A 26,137-nucleotide genomic window follows, 5' to 3' on the forward strand; every position below is an offset into this window, starting at 1 on the left:
ATTTGGAGAGGATTCTGAGAGTACGTTTGAGGAGTTAGTAGTTGTTATGATGGGACAATCTGTATCGTTATGTGAAATATTCTTGCACTTAGAGCAGTTTAGTCCATCAATAGAGAGGAATAAACGATAAGTTTTATTGTGGAAGACATTGAAGGAGTCAGGAATGGAAGTATTATCCCGGGGCGAAATAAATACTTGCCGTCTGAAGCTTAGGACGTGGCTATATTCGGTTTCTGTCATACCCACTCTTGTGATTGAAGGACATATGTTAGAAATTACAAGTCGTTGTGCTGGTGTGATTAATCTTCTTATCTCTATTTCTGACTCATTTATATTAATATATTTGTAGGAATGAAGAAGCATATCGACTATGTTTTTGGTAGAGAGGTAGATACATATTCTGTTGTTTGGAATTCTCGATGCAAACAAGGCGTTACGTGGACCAACCAGTGATCCAATTGCTACGATGTAATTGTGGATTTTGATGCCTTCGATATTGGAGAGTACTACTGCTTGGTCCTCTGTTGGGTGTTTGAACGTATTTACTACATTGGAATAAGTATTTTTTGGTGTATTTGAAGTAGAAGTGGTCATATTGTTAATTGAAGTCATTTTTATTTTGTTTCCCGCGTTACCGCAGGTCCAGTCCTGTCACCGGCCAAAGAACCGGCGTGGATCAGTTCCGAACGGTTCCAAAAAACCAGTTGATAAAACCAGTAGGTTGAACTTGATTCGAATTGTATAGGTTATATTTACTATTGTAATATCTTATATAAAGGTTTTTGTTACTCACGGTGGGTTGAGTCGATTGGTATCAACACTGCACTATTGTTTGTTAATAGTATTTAAGGATATCAAATTTTTGTTCCGTATTTTACATTTAAAACTTGAAAAATAACAGAGCGGTTTCAGGGCCGTCCGGAAGTTGTTTGTTGTATTTGTTTTATAATATATTGGGGAGATAGGAACTATTTGTTGTATGCGGCAATATATCTTTTCACTTCGTTCTATAACAACAACTCTTTGGGATTGAGCTCACAGTGATGGGGCGAAAGGTGGAGAATTTTCAAATTGTGTTGTGCAATATTTTCTATTATATATCGATCGTAATTTGACCCAAAACTGTTAAAAACTTTCAACAGTTCTGTTTTTAAATAATTTTCTTCAAAAAATATATCTTTTGATAGAAGCCATGTTTTTATTTTTTCTTTATTGAAAGCAGTGTTAGAACCTTTCTCCAATTTCCTGTTATGATAAGGAGCATTATCCATCACCATAACCGATTTTTCTGCCAAATTAGGAATTAGGTTATGTTTGAACCAATTTTCAAAGAGTGGACCATTAATTTCCGCATGGGAATCTTAGGTGTTCAGTTTTGCTCTATTAACAAAGCCATTTTAACATCTTGCATGTAGGAGGACAAAACGAGGACCACGAGCTACAGAAGCTTTTAATCCTGTAGTTAGGCCACAAACAAATGCATCTTTATGCAATTTAATGGACATATCTACAAGTTCATTTGATATGCTGTTGCCTATGTTTAACCATGACTCATATAAATACACGATATTGCAGCCTTCTTCGCGTTATCGACGAATGAATCGTAGGTAATGACGATGCCATAAAATTATCTCCTGTTTCTCAATTAAAGTCTACTTTCTACAGCGTTTTTCAAACTTAAAGTCGATATCGGACAACAAACGATACGGTGTACTTGAAAAATTGGGCCAATACTCAGCAGAATTTACTGTAGCCAAAACATAGTTGATTGTCAGTGGTCTATTTTCCCAAAGGAATTATTGCATAATTCTACGGATACAGCTCTTTTCAATCTGATTGTATTTATTTCACGAGATGATAAAATTTTACTAATTTCAGGCTTTTTATTCGGTTAGGTATATAAGGAAGCCAAAACAACAATTAAAGTATATGAAGGAACAAAATCAATACAAATAAATAGAGGCGTGAGACAGGGTGACACAATATCACCGAAACTTTTCAATCAGGCTCTAAAAGATATTTTTAAAAGATTAGAATGGGAAGAAAAAGGTATAAAAATTTGTGGACAACGCTTGAACCATCTAAGGTAGGCTGATGACATCGCATTGATAACGGATAAAAAAGAAGCATTATTTGAAATGATGAAAGCACTGGACGTAGAAGCTGGAAATATAGACCTTAATATGAATTACAGCAAGACCAAAATCATAACAAATACAGATAAAGACATCACAATCAGGATCGAACAAGATGAAATAGAACAAGTTCAGGATTATATATATCTGGGTCAAACTATAAAACTTAACAAAGAAAACCAAACAGCAGAGATAAAAAGACGAGTTAGACTGGCATGGGCGGCATTTGGCAAACTAAGCTACATTCTTAAAAACAAAAGATATTCACAGCATCTTAAGACCAAAGTATACAATCAATGTGTACTCCCTGTTCTCAGTTATGGTTCCCAAACGTGGATATTTACAAAAACCAAACACGGACAAAATCATAAAAACCCAAAGAGCAATGGAAAGACAAATGTTGCACATAAGACTAATGGATAAAAGGGGAAACGAGTGGATAAGAGAGAAAACAAAAGTGAGGGATGTTAGACAAGAAGTTGCAAAATTGAAATGGAGATTTGCCGGACACAATATAAGACAAAAAGAAGACAGATGGAACAAAATTCTTATAAGTTGGAGACCTTAGGAATATAAACTATAGGTGGATGACTATAGCGACAGACAGAGAAGAATGGAAAAGGATTGGGGAGGCCTATGTCCAAAGATGGACCAAAGAAGGCTAATTAGATAGATAGAGATTCGGTTGTTGGAGACCAGCAGATGATGCATACTCTTGGCGTACTTTGTAAATACTCCTTTCAAAAACACCACTTATTTCAGACACAAGAGTTATTATATTTGATATAATATGATAGTTCGTAAGGTTAATGGTTATCTGCTTTTTTAAAACACTAACATGTAGCCCACGTTTTATTGGAAAACCAACGGTATTGTCGAAAACCAACCAATTAAGTTGCTACTTCTAAAAAATTTTAGAACACAAACACAAACAAAACTTAAGAACTCGATCTAAGCGAACTTAAAAATAATCAAAACAATCTAAGTAGTAAATAAGTTTAATAAAGAAATTTCTTTATCCACAGAAATTGTAGATAACTTTAATAAACTATCTGTATTAGGAGTAATAAAGACATAATTTTTTCTGGTTTATAATCCATTGTTTACTGTAGCATTTTTACTTCATCCCGTATATAATTAAATACCGAAAATATTTTTAATCTTTTTGCGTCTCTGAGATTGTTAATTTAAACATTTTTAGTTTGTTTATATTAACACAAATTGCTTTTTCTTTTGATCTTTGTTCCGTCTAGATATTATGCAGGAAATAAACAAGCAAAAAAGATTTTGGAAGTCTAGAAGTCATGACGAATTTTGTCGTCGGAAATTCGTTAGTGTAGCAGTCGAAGAGAACAAATTTGGGTCTGAGCGGTGAAATCATCGGTTTGTTGCTGTATTCCATGTCACGGGATTTGATTTGTCAACAGTTTTTCTGAAGGCTAAGTGAGCGTACAGGGTTTTAAGTAAAAAATAAGCAGCCGAGTTTTGAAGAATACATATTGTGATCGTCCAGGATAACCTAAATCCTAGTTTTGGTATTTGTCAGCCTCCATTTTGTGTCTCCCATGGATCGGATCCAGACCATTTAAAGTTTGTGTGGATAGTGCGTTTTGTATTCAATTGCAAGGAAACATTTTTTTTAGTAATTTAAAAAAAAATAATAAGCCAATGAAGAAAGTCGTTTAGTTAAATTTTTCTAAATAAACATTTATCTTTAATATACTAAGATCTGCTCTCATATCAGTTGAAAGGTTTACAAATAAATATAAATTTTATGGACCAGCTAATTGTCATAGTTTAGTTTTCTTTTAAATAAAGTTAACCTTGATAATTAATTAATAATTCAGAAAAGTTTGGTATTTCATTTCGACATATATGATAGTCAGTATATCCTTTTTTATTATTTGGAAAATAACCATAATCTTAAAGTCTGTTTTGTTAGAAGGTTCAATCTAATAATTGTTAATAAACCTAGTTTAAATTCTGGTTCGTTAGAAGGTTAAACCCAATGTAAGGTTTGTTTATAAATTTGGATATTTTTATTTTTAATAACTGTTTATATGAAATGAAAATAAATAAGGTAGGTCCGCTAAATATTGCCACTGTTCCTAATACCCTGTATCACAGATAGTATCTACGCTGCAAGTAAGGTGGTAACAGTGGCAAGTGTCTTTGCCTACAAGTAACGTGTTTTCTAGTCGGCGGTTTTAGTCTATGATGTAGGAGCTCGCTATTTGTTTTTTGTGTCTGCGTTATAAATAAACCTGTTTTTCCCGTTGACCCTACGCAAGATGTATTAATATTTTATGTATTTTTGTAATTAAGTGTAGGTAAGCACACTCCAGTAGTAATTATTTTATGAATTGCATGAATTATTTCAAATGCAATTTTAAGTAACGGATTTTTTTTCTGTAGGTCATTTGTTCCTGATATTCCATCGCTAATAATTCCAAATATTGTCAGTGGCAATATTAGGGACTAAATATTAAACTCTTTTGCAGAATACTAAGAAAACAAGCTGAGTGGTCAGATGAAGATCTACGCTCGGCGCTGCAAGCGATAGCGAACGGAATGTCCATCAAAGGTGCTGCCAAGCATTATAACTAGACTTCGGCAAATATGCATATTGCATATTTTGCATATTGTGCATATTTTATGCAAATTTTTAAACATACCAATTTATTTCAATTCTTGTATAAAATTTTGTAGTCATTTTAATCAAGAAATGATCTAAGTACGTAATCTCTACAGGTACAAAACATTTACAATTTCAAAGAAGATCAATTTAAGTAGCCCTCAACATTCTTAGAAAGTCTCGGTCACTGAGGCATTCAGTTATTGGATAATCGCTAAGGGTTCGCTCATTTGCATTTTATGATCTAATCCCCAAATCTATCTACAATTTATTGTATCTTAACAGCAGGTAAACGGCTAATAGTTTTGTTCCTAATTTAGGGATTTTCCAAAATCTCCCAGTTTATTGAATTAGGTACCTAAACATTTCTAATTTGATGCTCAGATTTGTAAATCATTTTTGTTTTGATATTCAAAGCGTAAACATTCGTTGTGCGTAACAAAAAGGAAGATTGTGATTTTATAATGCCTAAAACAACCAGTGCTTCAACTTGGATTAAACCTTATAAAGAGCTGTCTATGGATATGGGAAAAATCTACTGTTCAGTCTGTGGAAAAATTGTAAGTATCTAATATTTTCTATTAAATATCTAATATTTCATACATACAGGGTGTTTCCAAATGACACTTACAACGTTTGACTGTAGATACTTCTCGAAAAATTGAACAAAACGATATAGTTAATGAGGGGTCAAACTTATTTACTTTTCGAGATACAGGGTGTTAAAATTAAAAAAAATTAAATTCTTTTAGTTAATAACAACAATAACTTTAAAACCAATAAACGTATTTACTTGAAATTTAGTACTCGTAGGTTGTTTTTAAATGAAAAATAGCTTCCTTTAGTGAGAAAAAATTGTCCATGGTACAATACAATGGTGTGTATTTAGAAAAATTTTTCACCTTTACTTTTTTTTATGAAGTCAGCTATTCTAAAACACAATTATTTTTATTGTAATTGAATTAACAAAAAAAAAACTTTTGTTGAATTTTAAAATAAGTTATATGATGTACTAATGGTTAGTAACAAAAACTAATTTGTGGATTAATACTGCATTTAAAACACTTAGCGAGTGTTTTTTTTTCCAAACCAGTTATTTGATTAACCAAAAACACCTTGTATATTTTTATATTTTAAAGGTTGGGTTAAAATAAAGGTTTTTATTTTTATTTATAGATAGCATGTGAGAAGAAATTTCAGATAGACCAACATGTGAGAACTGCTTCACACATTGCAAAAAAAGGAAAAATAGGAGAAAAATTAACAAAAAAAAAACTTTTGTTTAATTTTAAAATAAGTTATATGATGTACTAATGGTTAGTAACAAAAACTAATTTGTGGATTAATACTGCATTTAAAACACTTAGCGAGTGTTTTTTTTTCCAAACCAGTTATTTGATTAACCAAAAACACCTTGTATATTTTTATATTTTAAAGGTTGGGTTAAAATAAAGGTTTTTATTTTTATTTATAGATAGCATGTGAGAAGAAATTTCAGATAGACCAACATGTGAGAACTGCTTCACACATTGCAAAAAAAGGAAAAATAGGAGGAAAACATCAAACTTCAATGGCTAAATGTTTCCAATCTACTTCAAAAAAATTAGATGAGCAAGAAACTTTTAATGAAGACTTGTGTCGCGCATTAGTGTCTGCAAACATACCGCTTTCAAAATTAGCAAATGTAAATTTTAGTTCGTTTCTAAAAAAATATTGCAAACTTAATGTTCCAAGTGATCGGTCTCTAAGAAGAAATAATGTGAACGGGCTATACTCGTCGGTGTTAATTAATATTAAGGAAGAAATTGCAGATAATTATTTTTACATATCTGTAGACGAAACCACTGATTCCGCAGGAAAGTATATTGCTCATTTATTGATTGGTGTTCTTAAAGAAGATACCTTACCAAAATCTCATCTTATTTCATGCCAGCAACTTGAGAAAACAAATGCTTTAACAATTTCGCGTTTTATACAAGAAACATTAGCAACTTTTTTTCTTCCGACAACTATTCCTTCTAATAAATTACTGCTTATTTTATCGGATGCTGCTCCTTATATGGTGAAAGCAGGACAAAATTTAAAAATATTTTTCCCAGATTTAATACATGTTACTTGTGTAGCGCATGGATTAAACAGAGTTGCAGAGGAAATACGAAAAAAGTTTCCTCTTGTAAATACCATGATATCCAGTGTCAAAAAAGTATTTCTTAAATCTCCTATAAGAATTCAACTTTATAAAGAAATGCTACCTAACATTCCTCTTCCACCACAACCTATTTTAACGCGATGGGGAACATGGTTAGAAGCAGCTAATTTTTATGCAGATCATTTTGTTAAAATAAAGAACATAATTGATACGTTAACAGATGAAAGTTCCCAATCTCTTTTGGATTCCAAACAAACTTTTCAGAGTAACTTGCTTCAACAAGAACTTTCATTTATAAAATCAAATTTTAGTTTTGTTCAAAAAACAATTACTCAGTTAGAATCACCAAAACTGTCATTGTTCGAAAGTACAGCATTAATAAAAGAATTTGCGTCATGTTGTCGGAACGTTAGAGGTAATATTAAAAAAGATATTTTAAAAAAATTTGAAGCTACTATGGAAAAAAATAAAGGTTGCCATATTCTTTCTGAAGTAGTCAGTGTTCTAGCTGGAAATATTTCGGAAACAATTAATTTAGAACCACATGTTTTGGTTAGTTTGAAAAATGCTCCCGTTACATCAGTTGATGTTGAACGAAGTTTTTCCATATATAAATATATGTACTCAGACAGAAGCCACAAGTTTTTGTTAGAAAATTTTGAACACCACTTGGTCATTTATTGTTACCATAATTCTAAATAAGTTTATTCATACTTAAAAATGATGTAGTTACTTAAAATAAATGTAAATCTTAATGAATAGTAGGAAATATTTAGTTATGTACACTTTTTTTTTTTTAAATAAAATTGTTACTATTTTACGATTTTTTTATTTATTTGTATGCATATTTTGTAAAATATTTGCATATTTTCGGGTAAACACGTGCATATTTATGCGCATATTTTCTACATTTTTATTTGCATATTTGCCGAAGTCTAATTATAACATTCATCGTTTAACGCTATGTCTTTTAGAGTAAGATCCCAGAGCAATCAGACAACTTATTTTCACACAGATGAAACCTTAGAGTCTCAGTAGCGTCTCGTGTGCTTTGAATACCTGCGTATTTATGAAACTTGCTGAGTGACACCTGGGCAGGTACTCCAATAAGAGCTATTTAACTTAAATTTACATAACTGATTTTTATACATATTTTGTAGAATATTATTTTGAAAATACTGTAATAACTGTCAGACACTTGTCATGGACCAGAACTTTTGTCAGACGCTTTAAAGCTCTACTAAAATTAAATTAACTTTACTTATTTTTACATGTCTGATTTTTAAATATGTTAATAATGGAACTATAATAAACTTATATTTAATCAGTCAGACAAATTAGAATGACCAAACATCCCTTAAACACAAAAATTAGTTAATCAGAAATATAAGTGCGAGAGTGCTGTGCTTGCATTTCAGAGTTAGTGAGACGTCTATAATATCTCGGTTCTCCTTCTTTAACTCACAATCTGTCACTTTACTGTGTATGTGCCCCTTGCGCCTAACCTATAATATCTATTATAGTTTAATTCGAATCTGTCAGAGCACATGTTTTTGTTGTTTATATCGTGTACTTTGTGAGTAATATTAAGTTATTTGCAATAGTGAAAATCATGGAAGAAAACAATTCAAAATGTATATTTTGTAAACAATCCAGTAATGCATTAAAGTTATTTACTGAAGAGACATTTAAAAAAATGAAAATTGTATTAAAACAGCGAATAATCCATAACCTAAAATTCAAAGACTTAGTTTTACCGGATGATATGTATAATAATGGTTATCATCGAGAATGTTACAAAAATTTTACTGCTTTGCCAAAGAAGTATTATTCCGCCATTTCAGAAAAATCAAAAAGTGCTATAAAAACAGATGCATCGAGTATTGTTGAAAATATATCAGCTACGTCGACATCAAGCTTACCAAGTAATTCTAATATTAATAATGATTTATGTACAGCATCAACCTCAAGTCAACAAAATAATTCTACAGTTCTTGATTTAGATGTAGTGTCAAATTCAAGTCCAGCTAGTACTATACTTGAATCTATTATAATACCTGAGCCAAGTGTTGAGTCGAGTGTTGAATTAGAATCAGTTGAACCAGTGTCATGTAATTAGGAAGATCTTAGTATTGCAGTTGAATGTGATCTTGATTCCTCTTCTCATAATATTTTATTTAAAAGTGATATGAATACTGACACAAACCAGACATGTATTTATTGTGACCAAAAAACTAAAAGACATAAACTGAAGAGACTACCTTTGCATGCGTGTGATAGAAACGATTTCTTAAAAAAATTAAAAGATGACGAGGAAGCCTCAGAGCAATTAATTGAGAAAGTGCAAGCTGTAACGGATTCAACAATATATTACCACAAAAAATGTCAATTGGAATATTTATACAACATATCGACAAAGAAAAATACAACTAAAACGCCTTGGCATACTCTTCGTCAGCGTCATCAAGCTGTCTTTGATGAAGTTTGTAGTTTTATACAAAAAAATGTTATAGAAAAAGGACGATGTTATTTTCTTACTTATGTCCACAGACACTACATGGAATTATTTAACGACGAAGCAGAAAATTCTAAAGAAATTATGGGCAATTTCACTCCTCATAACTTAGAGACAAAAATAAACAAAATATTTATGATCGAGATCAAGTTCCTAATGTGTCAAAATAAGAAGATACTTGCTCCAAAACACGTTTATGTTATTGATGAGGAGTTATTGGATGATTTAAAGGATCAGGACATTTTGAATAAAGCTGCTTTAATATTAAGGAAATCAGTGCTACAAGCTGAGAAAAAAAAGTTACCTATTAAAGTATCTGTACAGAATCTTGAAGACGGTGAAGTTTCAGTGCCGGAAAGCTTATCTCAATTTTATTTTACTCTGATTGCAGGAAGTAACAGCCAAAGAAAAAATAATAAGAAATGTATTCGATTAGTTCAATCTTTGAGCCAGGATGCTGTATATGCTGTCTTTAATGGTAAATGTAAGACGTCAAAGCATATTAAGCTCGGAATGGCTTTAAAAAGCTTAACAAGTAGTCGTAATATAATAGACATAATTCACAGATATGGCCATTGCATTAGCTATCCAGGTGTAGAAGAACTGGAAACTGAAGCTACTTATTACGCCATGCAAAAATCCACCATATGTCCTGAAGCAATCAAATTAAATCCGAATCTATGTACTGGAGTTGCGTTTGATAATTTTGATCGGTTTGTGGAAACAAAGAGTGGAAAGGACACGTTACACGACACTGTTGGTATAATTTATCAAAACGTAGACTCAAATGTTTTACATGAATTAGAAACTCCAAATTTGTCTTCTACCACCAGAGAAGAACCTAGAACATCGAGAAAAAGACGACGAAGAACACTAGAGGTTACTGAGATAGATAGCAGACCATATATGAAAAAACCCAAGATGACTGATAGTTTACAAATTTCTATTTATGAAGCTGAAGAAACACTGCCTGTAAATTTACAATTATACAAAAACATTGATATAATTTGGATGCTCAGCCATGCTTGCCATTTATCAAATCTTCCGATGTGGGTTGGCTACAATAGCTTGATCAGTAATAATGAAAATAATGCAAAGCAAGTTGTTTCTTATCTATCTCCGATAAATTCGTCGCCTACAAATACATCGGTTATTTTGGAAACAATGGAGCAAAGCTTACAAATTTGCGAAGAAGTTGAACAATCTTGCATTCAAGTTACTTATGATCTTGCAATTGCCAAAATAGCCTTACAGATTCAAGCTACTGAAGCACCTAAGTTTGACAACCTATTTATTCATTTGGGACCATTCCATATCATGATGTCATACTTCAAAGCTATAGGAAAATTTATAGCAGATTGCGGCTTGTCGAACGTAATGGTGCAAAGTAATTTGTTAGCTTCGGGATCAGTTGCTGGATTTCAGGAAGGGAAACACTTCAATCGGTGTAAGAGACTTCATCCGTTGATGTCAGTAGGTCTGGAGATTTTACATTTTAAATCTTTTTTGAATATTAAAAATGTAGAAGTATCGGATACAATTATTAAAGAACTTACGCGTCTGCAAAATACTCCAGTGTCATCTTTTAAAATTGAAAATGACGATTTGAAAGAACTATTAAATAATTATTACATTTACAAACAACAGACTTTGAACGGTGATAATGGTAAAACAGCGCAGTTTTATTTAATATATATAAACTTGGTCAACTATTATTTAACTCTATCTAGAAGTATTCGTAATGGAGATTTTGATCTTTTCAAGTACGTATTACCAAAGATCACGAATTTGTTTTTTATCTTTAATCAACAAAACTATGCTCGTTGGACTGTTAGGTATTGTTCAAATTTATTAAACGTTGCTGAAACTCATCCTAATTTGTACGAAGAATTCCAAGAAGGTTTTTTTGGCATTCGAAGAACCAATAAGCCTTTTTCTAAACAACCTATTGATCTTGTTCTTGAACAAACAATAAACGCTGATGCTGCAAGGAAACTCACTGGTATAATACATTTTACGAATTCAATTTCTGCACGTCAACGATGGGCCCGGAGTCATGATATTAGATCTACAATAATCAGTTCAGTGTACAAAGATTTGGGTCTGCAGAAGGAGCAAGATGTTTCAGCCGAGCTCACCAACCATGCTATAAAAATTAATGCTAAGCTGTTGCAAAAATTTATTGAAACTTTTGATTTATTTATAAATCCATTCGATTCACAAATGCCAAAAGATTTATTAATGAATATATCATTGGGTAAAGCTGCGTAGGAGCCCGTAGAAAATTTTTTGCTTCATATAGAGAAAAATGGTGAAGCTAAACGTCAAACGTTCATTTCTGAGTGTGAATTGGATATTAGTAGATTCGAAAGAAGTATTAAGAAGACACGATTGGAAAACTTTACACTGGATTACTCCGAAAAGAAAAAAACCAAAGCAGGTGGTAAAGTGCAAGAGGTACGAATGCAAAGAGATCTTTTTGGACGAATTCTTGGAATATCTATAGATTATAAAGTAGATATGGAGAAAATTTTGTCCTATCCTATTACTCCAATGCCATTATCAATGTGCCATATTGATGGATTAATTTGCAAAACCCAGAAATCAACTTTGATGAAATCTTTGCAGAAAGGTGTAGAGCACGACTCACCTACTCAAATAGATATTTTATTAATTGATGGTTTCTTTTTGCTTCATACCATGAGAAATGTCCCAAAAACTTTTGGAGGTATTTCTAAACAAATGCTTCTAATGGTAACGCAGCTAAAAGCGACAAGATACGACGTTATTTTTGATCAATATTTCTCTCCTTCGATCAAAGGCTACGAAAGAGGCCTTCGTCGTGAGTCTACTTAATTAGATTTCAACATTTCTGGTCCCGATCAAGTTAGACCGTCAGATTTTTCGCAAGAACTTAAAAATATCAATTTCAAACAGGCCCTCGTTGATTTTTTTATTCAACACTGGGCATCTGATGAAATGGTGCCATTTATTGAGAAAAAACGGATATTAATTAATTCTAAACAATGTCATTCTTACATCGTTCATAATAATAAAGTTTTATCCAATGTTGATGACAATTTATCGTGTCCTGAACATGAAGAAGCTGACACTAAAATTGTTTTTCATATTTGTAATGTAGACGTTAAAGCAAATTTTGTTATTAGATGTTCTGATACTGACATTGCGATAATTATGTTAGGACATATGCATAATTTAAAAAATGATTCGAATGTATGGTTAAACGCAGGCACCGGAAATAACCAGAGATACATTAATTTGACAAAGGTTTACGAGTACTTGGGACCATCTTTATGTAGAAGTTTGCCAGGGTTTCACGCTCTAACTGGATGTGACTTTAATCCCGCCTTTTTTAAAAAGGGTAAACAAAGACCATTCAATATATTAATGAAGAAACATGAATATCAGCGAGCTTTCATGCAGTTTGGAGAATCAGAGTTGCTTATCGATGAGCGCATCCAAAAAGATATTTTCAAAATAATCCAAAAATTTATCTGCGAAATTTATAGTGTTCCTGATACGTGCAACATTAATGCTGCCCGGCTTCAATTGTTTTTAAATAATTACAGCGTATCTAATATTAACGAAGAATTCGATCGCAAAAATTTAAAAAATTTTGATGCTAGCAGTTTACCACCATGCCAAAGTGAGTTATTCCAACAATTCCGCCGTGCTAATTACATTTCTAGCATATGGAATAATGCAAATGCAAAACAACCAACCATTTTAACTCCTGAAAACAATGGGTGGAGAGTAGAAGAAAACCAATATCACTTTCATTGGTTTGATCATGACCAATTACCAGCAAACGTTAGTGAATTCCTTCAAACTTCAGGTATTATATTTTGATTTCAGGTTTAGAATTTATTATGTTTGTGATTTTCTGCTTTTTAATTCTTTGAACTATTTTTTGCAGAAGAACCAGCCAGCAACAACATAACGGATAATGATGAAGATAATGACTCGGATGAGCAGCATCATGATTGGTTGAATGATGAAAATTCTAATAATTGCGACAATGAATATGATTGTTTCAAATAAAAAATGTTTGTTTCAATTAATCCTAGTTGAACATTTTTTTACAAAAATTATTTTTTTTAATTATCCTAACTGGTATCTTTTCTACAATAAAGTAAATATAATTTCTTATGAAACCAAATTGCTCCGAATTAATTAATTATCCCAAATATATTCAATACATTAATTTACTTTAATATTTATCTTAATGCTAGAGTTCATTATATTAAAATGGAGATGCAAAAATATCTAATCGGATCGAAAACAGAAGTATCCTAAATGTGTTTGAATTTTTTACTCTGAGGCTTATGCGCACAGCACTCTCGCGCTCATACTTCGGGTTAACTAATTTTTGTGTTTAAGGGATGTTTGGTCATTCTAATTTGTCTGACTGATTAAATATAAGTTTATTATAGTTCCATTATTAACATATTTAAAAATCAGACATGTAAAAGTAAGTAAAGTTAATTTAATTTTAATGGAGCTTTAAAGCGTCTGACAAAAGTTCTGGTCCATGACAAGTGTCTGACAGTTATTGCAGTATTTTCAAAATAATATGCTACAAAATATGTATAAAAATCAGTTATGTAAATTTAAGTAAGATAGCTCTTATTTTTAGTTACCTTTCTCACCTGGTAACTGCCCAGGTGTCACTCAGCAAGTTTCATAAATACGCAGGTATTCAAATCACGCGAGACGCTACTGAGACTCTAAGGTTTCATCTGTGTGAAAATAAGTTATGTCTGATCGTTCTGGGATCTTGGACTATTTATCAAAGAACACAAAATCCCGTAAGAAAGCTTGTAAAATCACTGGTGACGTCTGCAGCACAAGAAAATGATCTTATCGAAATAATTCACAGATTACCTGAGGTAGGTATGCCTATTACAAGCAAGATTCAATTAAAAATTTTTAAAAATATTTTTGTTAATTCCATGGGGCTTAATGCAACTGAGTCGGAATGTACAAAACTCAAACCAGAAAACTGTGGTTGGCATTTAGATGATTAATTAAAACTATTGGGGATTTATTGGGGAGAAAACGGCTTTGAAAGTGCAAGACATTCTCAAAATGAAGGAAGATAATGGCGAATGTAGCGAAGGCAATAATGAAAATTTTAGTTCCTAAAAGACGTCTACTAGATGTATAATAAAAATCACTAATTGGAATCAATGTTTTTCAAATATAATATTTACATTTATGGTTTAGAATAATAAAATTTTTATACTGAAACAATATCTTTAGTATTGGTTTTTTTATTTTTTAATTTAATTTGAAATTTCCGATGATTCACTTTGTTCAGTTTTATTTACATTTTTGGAGATTGGCAGAAAACACAACAAATCTATACAAAGTTGGAAAATAATGAGTTATCTCCAATTGCTCCAACTCCACCGTTCTAAGTGCTGATGACAGTAGCACTAGTGAAGACGAAGAGGAATTTCTTGACAAAGATGAAAATTAATGTGATAAATGATGTGATCAATCATAAATGTGTAAATTAGTTGACACATTTATTATTAATTAATTCCTGATTGTAAAAAAATAAAGACCTAGTTTTTAAGAGCAAACGATATTAATTATTATATATTTTTTTATTTGTACCCGCCCTAGACACCAGATACTCCAGAGACCTTTACCTACGTGATAATTGTACTCAGCAACCTCGAAAATCTCCGAGTACTCTGTGTGCGTTAATTTTGTGCCAGAAAGCCTCAAAATTCCAGAAGATAACGTGCATAGCTGTCACCCTGGGCGCTAGGTACTCCGAGGGTTGGTTCTGATGTCATATTCATGTTCAGCAACCCCAAATATCTCAGTGTAATTTGTTTGCATCAATTTAGTGCCGAAAACTGTAATTGTACAGTAACTGCACTGTAAATGCAATTATGCATTTCCACTAATTTTTCTAATGTAGACTTCTTCCTGACGTCATCCCGAACATAATGCAAAAATTTGTAAGTTGAAAGGTGCTGAATTTAAAAGCCGATTTATTTTTTTATAAATACCCTGGTCTAATAAGAGACAGGAGTCATAAAAACTTTATTGCATCGCGCTTCTTAACAGAAGATTTGATGAAAGAATTGGAACATACAGAAAAATCATACAGAACAGACATGAATCTTCTTCTTCTTTATCAGAGATTGGATATTATCAGGGCTATTCTAATTTTTTTACAGCTGTTCTAAGCAACTAGTTTGTTGTACAACCAAACCATTCCCTTAAATTTTTTATCCAGGACATTCTTCGACGGCCTGGATTCCGTGGATCTTCTATATTTACTTTCAATATATTTTGTTTCAGTATTTCTGTTTCTCATTAGGTGGCCCAAATAGTAAAACTCTTTTTTATAGTAATCATTATTTCATGTCTGTTATTAGTGATTCACAATGTCTGCCAATTCTCAGTATGACTCAGCTTATTTTTAATATTCGCCAATAGCACCACATCTCGAGACTCCCAAGGTTTTTTATATTGTTTTGTTTGAGTTTCAGGCTTCCTCACCGTACAATAAAATATTAAACATATTAACAGTCTTATTAAGAGAGAGAAACTTATATCACGGTTATTAAACAATTTTTTATTTTTATTAAATAAATCTGACAATAATTTTAATATATCTCCGAATTTCTGTTTTGGTCATTTGTTTAATTTACTGTAGCTTCAAGGTATTTGTAATTTTTAACTTTTTCGATGAGAGTATTAATTATACCTAATAATGTTTGTATGGTGGTGAGATTTCTTAATAAAGATCATAATATACTTATTGTGTTCTTAACAATAATATGGGTAACGTAATTATTTCATGGCTTTATATAAATAAAATTATAAAAACAGTGGGTAACAAATTAGACCAGGGAAACACTGAACCATCCAGGCAAACGATAGTTGTGTTGAGTAGTATAGACCTCTGTAACAAAAACCTGTTTCCTGCAGTCGAGTTTTTAGACTTATTTAGTAGTTATTAACAAATTAAAGCCAAAAACGGTAAATTTTCACCTTTTTTCAATTTTCATTCAATTTTCAATCAGCAAAAAGTAAAGCATTTGAAACAAATTTAGGAGTAATAAGTTTTTAAGTCATATAAAAACTTTCAAAATGGCGTTTTTTAAATGTTTTTTTCCTTATTTGTTGCTTAGAAAGTTGCAAAAAATTAAAAAATAAAAAAATTATTTTTTTAGATTTACAAATTAGATGGTTTATCTGACAATTTATTTATTTAAATAATACATATTCGTAAGGTAAAAAAAGACAAACAGTAAGGGGAAATCGATATAGAATATTACAACTGATCCTTATAGTCGAAATAGATGACCGTAGGGGTGTAGGAAGAAAACAGGTTTTTTGGTTAAAAAACATTCGTGAAAGGACTGAGATATCAAATGCAGTACAATTATTCCATGTGACATAAGATCGAGAACTCTTCGCAATGGTGATTTCCAACCTCGGATAATTCTGATATGGCACCTGAAGAAGAAGAACGCAAAAGGTACATACAAAATAAAAAAAAAGTCGAAATCCATAAAAAAGAACTAGAGATACAGAGTTAGTTCCAACAGCTTCTCCCCCCCCCCCATTAAAAGACAATCTTTTTCAAATTTTGTAGTTTTAAACTTCAAATGTTGTTTTAAATGACGCCAATTAGATCTCCTAATTGTTATAAACAAAGCCGATGTCAATTTTTTAAAAAAGCTACTTCGTCGAATTATCCTAAGACAACTTTTTCTTTTTTTATCTGTAAAATCTGTAAAAAAATGCAAGCTTTCCAAATATAAAAAAATAATTTTGCAATATTTAAAATCATTTTTCTTTATTTTTTTAATAAAATTGATAAAATGATTCTTCTTCTTTCATAAGCAAGTGTAGAAGTAATGTAACTTCATAATTTTCTGATTATGTTGTTGCAAAAAAAATTTATTTGGGGTTAAACAAATAAAATACCTTTTAAACAATTTGATCGATCGCTTCGCAATTTTATTCATATTTTAAGCACTACAAGACCCAACATTATGTGTAATGTAAAGGATCTAAATTAATTTTTAAAAAAGTTGATAACATTTATCAACGACATTTTGAATGTTTTTATATAATTTATACGCTTATATTTTATTATTTTTATATATTATAATATAGTTTATTACTCTTAAATGTGTTTCAAATGCTTTACTTTTTTCTGATATACGAAAAAAGTGAAAATTTACCGGTTTTTCACCTTGATTTTTTGATAACTAATTAAGTCCAAAAAATAAGCTGCAGGAAATATACACTCATGGACAAAAATATCGAATATTTTGGAATTTTCAAATTTTTGTTCTTTCAAAATAAATTCTGGTCAATCAAGTCATTTATTGTAAAATAGAGTTTATTTTAACAATGTTTAATGAACAATTTTAAGTTTCTATGCGTAGAAAATTGTGAAAAAAATAAATGTTTAATATTAGGTAAATAAGGTTATTTTATTCTAAACTTAAATGATAATTTAAATTGCTTAAACAAGTCGTTTTAACTAAAAGAAGTGCATGATCAGTAATGAGTATTCCCCCCTCTAGCTCTTATTACTGCTTGCATCTTTCTCAGCATGCTTGCAAGTAAATTTTGGAGATATCCTTGGGAAATTGCACTCCATTTATCCTGTGCAGCATATCGAAGCTGCTCTATCGTATTTCGAACCGGATTTCTTTGTCGTATGCTGCGTTTTAAGTGATCCCATATGTGCTCTATTGGATTTAAATCCGGGCTAAATGGTAGCCAATCCAATCTTCGAATTTGGACCTCATCAAGATAATTACTCACTATGGCAGCGGCATGTGGTTGAGCATTATCGTGCATTAACGTGAATCTGTCATATCCAATGTAACCAACATATGACAAAACATGACCTTGCAGGATATTTTAAACGTAAGAATCACCAGTCATCCGTCCAATCACTTCCACAAGTGCGGTACGTACCTCTCAACTAATACCTTCCCAAAGAATTATGCCATTAACTCCAAAACTAACGGTCTGGGCGAGACTGCAGTTGGCTAATCGTTCTCCAACTCTTCTGTAGACGTAGTTTTGATCATCTGGCTTCCATAATAGGATTCTGGTCTCATCAGTAAAAAGAACGTTTTTCCAGTTGTCGATATTCGACTAAATATGTGTTCTTGCAAATTCCAAACGACGAGCTTTATGATTTTGGAGAAGACGTGGAACTTTGGCGGGGCGTCTGGGCTTTAAGTTTGCTTCTTTTGATCTTCGTCTAACTGTTTGTGAACTCACATTAACTTGTCTAACATTTAATAGCTCACTTCTGAGGTGCATCGATGTCAATGAACGATTTCGTGTAGAATTAAGAACCAAAAAACGGTCATCAATTGCAGTTGTGCACCTTGGGCGTCCTTGACCAGATTTTCGTACACAATTTCCTGTTTCGCGGTACCTTTTTAGAGTATTCGAAACTATAGATTCAGTTCTGCTGAGACGTCGTGCGATAACTTTTTGGGCATATCCTTCTCGTACAAAATTACAATATGTGCTACTTGGACTTCATCGCAGTGTCAAATTGGTGGGATACTTGTTTTAAACTTAGTTAAATCAAAATAATATTTAATTAAACTTAATAAATTAAACTAAAAATAACCGAATTAGTATGATTTTTCCTTTCCGTGAAGAAGGATTTTTATGATTAAATGTACGAATGACACTAACCCCTGAATAAACGTCAAAATAAACATTAAAATATTTCAAAACAGTTGAGTACATCAGCCTACTATATAAGTATTATCAGTAATCTAAAATTATTTTGAAATAATAGTGACTACAATAAAAAATTGGAAAATTCCTAAATATTCGATATTTTTGTCCATGAGTGTATTATAAGTTTTTGTAACAGAGGTAAATACTAGTTAAAAAACAACTGGCCGGTTTGCCTGTCCAGTTCAGTGTCACAAACAGAATACCTTTTTGTTTATTTTCCTGGCCTAAACATCTAGCCAAAAATATTAAAAGAAACAAAATTTGGATAACACAACAGATGTTGAAGTTGTTAAAAAGAGAAATAAAAAAAAGCTAAAGAAAAACAGATTAAAGAAAAATGTGAATATTGGAAAATTATGACAGAGAATATGACTATGAATATATGAATATGAATATATTCTGGAATAATCATACACCTTTTCAAAAGTTCGACAACTTGGTATTCTTCGTTGAGGAAATCGCGGTTCATACTGTCTTTTAGCGGCTCTGCCATTACCATTACAGAAACCATACACATATTACCATTTCCACATATTCTTCGTTGCTCAATTGATAAGGCATTTTATTAGTTCTTAATACAGAAATAATGTATGAACACACAAAGAAATTATGCAATGCGATAAAAATAAAAGAGCATTTAGTATGTTTGACAGTAGTACATTATTTAAAACAAATGAAAATCACCGTATCTGTTCAACAAAAAGGTCCTGTCATTATCACCGCACACTAAGTTTAGAAAGTTTGAAAATATTATTATTTTTTAATCCAGTTGTGGATTTCTTTTAATTAGAAATAAATAATTATTAATCTATTGGACACTTTAAAGTATATTCACGTGCCAACTATAAAGAAAATATACAGTGTGTTTAAAAAGTTGTACGTTAAATAGGAAGTTGGCAAAATAGTTTGCTATAAATAGGCAAAAAAAAAACACCCAGTAGCTTTGTTATTGATGAAGTAAGACCCATTAAGTATGGGGTTTTTGAGATCACCTAAGTGTCGTCTTTTGTTAGTTAACGTAGGTTACTTCCCCAAAGAAACATATATATATATATATATATATATATATATATTTATAATATATATATAAATATATATATATATATATATATATATATATATATATATATATATAAATATATATATATATATATATATATATATATATATATATATATATATATTTATGTATATTTTATCAGGGTGTAACAAAAAGGTAGGCCATAAATTAAATCGCGTATTCTGGGACAAAAAATGGTTCGATTAAACCTAACTTAGCTAGTATAAATGTGCACATTTAAAAAACTACAGCCCATTGAAGTAATGAAATGAAAATCTATTTTTTTTTTCACTATATTGAAAACTTTTACAGATTTTATATTGAAAATGGACATGTAGCTTTCTTAGGGTAGGAATATCTTAAAAAAAATAACAGTGAAATTTTTATGGTGGTTTTGTTCCCTTTATCCCCCTCAAATGCTTGCATAGGTTTCAATTAAATTATTATTGTGGTACCATTAGTTAAATATAGTCTTTTTAAAGCTTTTTTGCCTCCTAGTATTTTTTCGATTAACCAGTTTTTATGCGGCTTCTTTTTTAATATGTTTGAAAATTTCTGAGTACCTACCTAAATAAATATAAATAAATTTTCATGTTATTACCAGGTCTTTATAATCTTACTTAACCATTTACAAATATGTAGTGGATTGTACTAATGTTCAAAATTGTATCCATTTTCTTGAATATACCTTCGACACCATTTTAAAAAGGAAAATCGATAATTTTGGAAAATCATGGGCTTCTGACGAAATCAATTTGCAGCTTCCATGATTATATTTCTTAGTTGTTGTTAGTTCATTATCGGTACGAAATATACATACCCTTTTACAAAACCCCAGAACCAAAAGTCAATTGAATTAAGAACTGCAAGAAAAAAGCAAGAAATAGATGTTTCAATCCAGCGTCCAGGATTCTGATCGAAAAGATATTCTCTTATTTCATTGTGGTAGTGCATCATCCTATAAAACCACATATTTTTCCTGACTGTGAGATTGACCTCGTCTAAGTACTTTGTAGAAAGTGTAAATAATTTTCGCCGTTTAAATTGTTTGGGAGAAATACTGACTCTATAAGGTTATTATCCACATTTCCTGCCCAAACATTGACTTTAAAATTTCTTTTGTTAGGTAAGGTTATGAAAGACTTCTTTTGTGCGGGGTTTTCTTCGGCCTAGATGTGCGTATTATGATGGAAACATGATTAATAAAATTGACAATTTTTTTCGTTTTGCGTTAAAAAACAATCGCAAATCTCCATTCCTTTATGATTTTATTCATCCAGTAATTCTTGAACGGGTGTTAACTGATACGGATGAAACTGCTGTTTCTTGAATCTTCTCCAAATCATCATGTAAGAAACATCTAATTGAGCCGCTACTACTCTTGTACTGTTGCTTCCAATATCTCTTCATCGTTTATATCTACTTTTAGTCGACCTGTTAAATTGCGGTTACAATGTGCCTGTCTCTCGTAAACGACGATTATTGGAAAGAAATTATTGTTAGCCTGGTGCATTTAGATTAGGATGTTTTTCTTGATAACGCCTTTGCAGCGGCTACACTATTCCCTTGGCATTCACTTGTATTACTAGTAATTATATAAAATCCTAATTTAGCCTGCTCAAATTTACCCTGAATTAAATGCATATCTACCATTTCAGAAAACGTGTACACCATTATAATTGAAAATAATAGAAAATTTTTACATAGTAAAAAAGTAGCCCCATCTCGATAAAACGTGGTTTATCGAAAAAGTACTAAAAGTCAAAAAAGTTTTAAAAACACTGTGTTTAACTGATGGTACTACAATAATAATTTAATTGAAACGTATAAAAGATTTGAAGAGGGTTTAAGGGAACAAAACCCCCATGAAATTTTTATGAGAAGTACAAATTTCACTGTTATTTTTTTAAAAGATATTCCTGCCATGAGAAAGCCACATATCTATTTTCAATATCAAATCTCAAAACAGTTTTTGATATATTGGAAAAAATCGATTTTCATTTTGTAAGTTCAAAGGGCTGTAACTTTTTTATGTGCACATTTGTACTAAGGTAAGTTAGGTTCAATCGAACTACTTTTGATCCTAGAATACGTGATGTAATTTATGACCTCCTATCTTTTTGTTACACCCTGTATATATATATATATATATAATAAGCAAGTGAATAGACCAACATGTAAATTCTGCGAAAATGCTGAGCAAAAGATCTTTTGTTTTGGACTGAACTTAGGATAAGGAGTATATACAGATCATCTCTTAAGTGTAAAGAGATTAAATACGTTAATATGACTTTAATATTTACAACTAAATGCATTACCTATACAGAAAAAATATAATTATATTTTGCAGCATTAAAACGTGTTGATCAGTCTAATCAGCGACAAAAATATAATTTTTGGAAAAGGGCATACAAAAATTTTATTTTTTAAATATAATGGTATTGTAATGGATTCTTATATACTTTTAATTATCTTTTAATTTTCACATCACTTTTAAACAATTTTTCACAATTTTAAATAAACTTACCAGTAAGACCACCAATAAGCTGCACACAATGACTAATTTCATATTGCCTCCCATCATTTTTGTTCTTTATTGGCATGCATTCAGTTATGGCTGTCTTATTTATAAAATAAATGCGGAAATAGCATTTCATAAAAATTAGCGTTAATCTCAATTAAAATATATTGCAATTCATTATATTTCTCTATAATATATCTATAATACATCCTCTTCTTTTTACATAACTTCTGAACTATAGTTAAAATCACTATTCATTATATTGTGAAGGCTGATGTAATTAAATTAACTAGAATTTTTATTAATTTTATCAATGTAATATAGCAAAATTATAGTTTGTATATAATAACATAGAATGTTGCCATATATAATTTATTTTTTTTTTCTAATTAATTATGGTTGGTTTAGTACAGTGATCGGGAAATTTATTAGTTAAATAAAACCAAATATTAATACCCTATGTCCTAAAAGTTTTAGCACAAAATATTTTATCTAATTTTTTTTTAATGAAGAAATTTATTTAAACGTTAACTAGTTACTAGTTATCATAAAATTATGACTCAATACTTAACTAAACTATAATATTCGAATTATGTGTGTAGTGACTCATTTCCTCGAATGTCTCTTATGAGGTCTTGGACGCACAATTGAGGAGTTTGCTGTAAGAAGGATGCAGCTCCATATTTAGACCATTTTGCAAGGAATGCAAGGTTCATCTTCTGTTGGCGCTGGGTCGGGCAGGGCAGCTGATTTGTTTTGACTTCAGTGATGCCACTCCTCAAGATTTATCGTGAGATCTCACGAATTGAAGACAAGATCTCATGATTGGACGTCTCATATCTTACGTTTTTTTAAATGTTTAGACTGTTAGTAAATCTCAAGATGAATAATGGGTACCTAATAAAATGTATACGAGAAAATCAGCATTTTTAAAGTGCTCTTAGATTGTCACCTTGAAATATTCATAAATCGACTGTATTTTTATATAAAAGTGCTTGCACTACTCCAATTAATATACACAAAATAATATAAACAAAGCTTAAAAGATTCTTTATTGCTTTGGAAAGTGTAAATATCGGTCCATAAACAACTGATGTTTATGTATATTTTTATCATTAAATATCAAGAATAGCCGGAATTTTGTATTAAAGGATCAACAGACCAAAATGAAGTGTGTGTTTGAGATATGAAAACTATAAAGAAATGTTTATAAGTATTAATTCATAGCTTGCGGTATATAGGTAGGTAGGGTAATTTCCTCAAAATTATATCTGATACTGGTGGTTCCCCTAATTCCCCTAAAATAGGCCCTTTTCTAGTACACTAATTTTTAAATATGTAGTTATATATTAATTAATATATAACAATATAACGTATTTAAAATAGTTTTGTATAATTATATATTATTTAAAAACTCCCATTTCCTTCAAAATTCAACTGTAGCGAAATCTCACGATTTCTTACGATTTATTTCTTCCGATATCACGATTTCTCTTCGACTTCATGTGGCATCACTGTATGACTTGTTAGTAGCTATCATTACTGCGTAGTCGTGTAAAAATGAGTGAAACCGAGTCAGATCCGTTTAGCGCTAGTGAGTCAGACTATGAACCTACAAGCTTTGATGAAAATTGTTTTAATAGTGATATCGCAGGATCTTCAGCTAGGAGGAAACATTCAAAGAAGAAACGTACCTCTTTAAAAAAAAACAACACATTGAACCTATTGTCAACATGAAGCCCACGGAAGAGCCCCCAGTTGTTCCTGTAACCAAAAATAGAAAAAGTGCCAACCCCACTCTCTGGAAAAGAGATATGAAAAAAAAGTTATTGCAGAAGGGAAAATGTATACGAACTCGAAAGGAATACAGAAGGGACCGAGATTAACTGAATCGAACTGCAACTGCAGGTACAAATGTTTTCAGAATGTGGACGAAGAAACAAGAAAAGTTGTCTTACAAAAGTTTAAGAAAATAGGCGACAAAGATTTGCAAAATACCTATTTGAGAGGGTTGATACAAACTAGTATCAAGGCAAGACCGCACTTATTCCCACAAATACTTTATAAAGCTGGGTAAGCTATCCAAACGAGTTTGTAGATATGCTTTAGACATATCCATGGCATGTAGATCTCATTGGTCAAACTTTTCGTGACAGAGATATTGCAGCGCCACCTAGTAACAAAGGAAAGCATACAAATAGACTCAACCGAAAATCTAACGAAACACTCAAAAATGTAGATCCAGAGCTTGCCAACGCGTGAATCGCACTATAGTAGAAACAAATCCCGTCGATTCTATTTATCTCCAGATCTAAATGTAAAGAAGATGCAACTCTATTTGGAACTTTACGAACTAGTAAGTGCAATCCTAAATATAAACCCTAAGTTCCCTATGACTTTTACTATCGATACTTCAAAGAAAACTTCAACTACAGATTTGGCTCACCTTGATCAGATACGTGCAAAAAATGTGATGTCTTAGATAACAAACTCAAAGATGTGACCCTCGACGAAAATGAACGAAAAGTTTTAGCAGCGGAAGAGAAGTTGCATGAAATTAAGGCCGATTTGTTTTTCAAGGAAATCTGAAGGAGAAAACCACATTGTGCAAGCATAGCTACGAAGTGGGGGTTCTGACTTTTGACTTTTAACAAAACCTTCCACTTCCAAAAATTTCTGCTGAGGAAGCTTTCTACAAACGCCAGGTGTAGACATACAACTTCTGCGTCCATTCTTGTAAGACAAATCAAGCACGCTTTTATATGTATGATGAAACTACGGCTCGAAAGTCACCAAACGAGGTAGTGTCATTTTTGTACCACTATATAAAAAATATACTCCCTAAAAATATTAAAGTTTTATACCTTTTCTCAGATAACGATGCTGCGCAAAACAAAAACTCAGTAATAATTCAGTGTCTGTATTTGCTGGTGAGAACTAGGTCTATTGACAACATAGAGCACCGCTTACCTGAGCCAGGACATAGCTTTATTTTCTATGATCGCTGCTTTGGAGTTATTGAGACGTTTTTAAGAAAGAAGAACTACGTTTTTAGCCCCCAACAATATGCTGATTTTGTTAAAAAATCATCCAAATAGTTTTTTCCATTCTAGTAAACCAAAATATGATGCTGAACTTTAGTGGTCACTATGAAGGACATTTTAAAAAAGTTATCTCAGATGCAGAAAAGCAAAGATTCCAGATTTCCAAATACCGAATTTTCCAGTAAAGCAGTAAACATTTAGATGGTATTAAAGTCAGTATATCTTCTGGCCTTCCAAATTTTCACTTATTCCAAACCTTGAGAAACCTTGACAGCGAACTGTCAGTATTTTCTGATATTCC

General features: G+C 31.4%; 1 long non-coding RNA gene across 2 annotated transcripts in view; it reads right to left on the minus strand.

Moving 5' to 3' along the window:
* The window catches only part of LOC140435558 (uncharacterized), a 78,309-nt gene extending 55,401 nt beyond the window's left edge, over positions 1-22,908 (minus strand). For both annotated transcript variants that reach the window (XR_011950174.1, XR_011950173.1), the window contains exon 1: positions 22,799-22,908. This is a non-coding gene — a long non-coding RNA (uncharacterized lncRNA). The remainder of the gene's footprint in view (positions 1-22,798) is intronic.
* Between the last annotated feature and the right edge of the window lie 3,229 nt (positions 22,909-26,137).

Source organism: Diabrotica undecimpunctata, chromosome 3, assembly GCF_040954645.1.
Source record: "Diabrotica undecimpunctata isolate CICGRU chromosome 3, icDiaUnde3, whole genome shotgun sequence".
Classification (NCBI taxonomy): domain Eukaryota; kingdom Metazoa; phylum Arthropoda; class Insecta; order Coleoptera; family Chrysomelidae; genus Diabrotica; species Diabrotica undecimpunctata.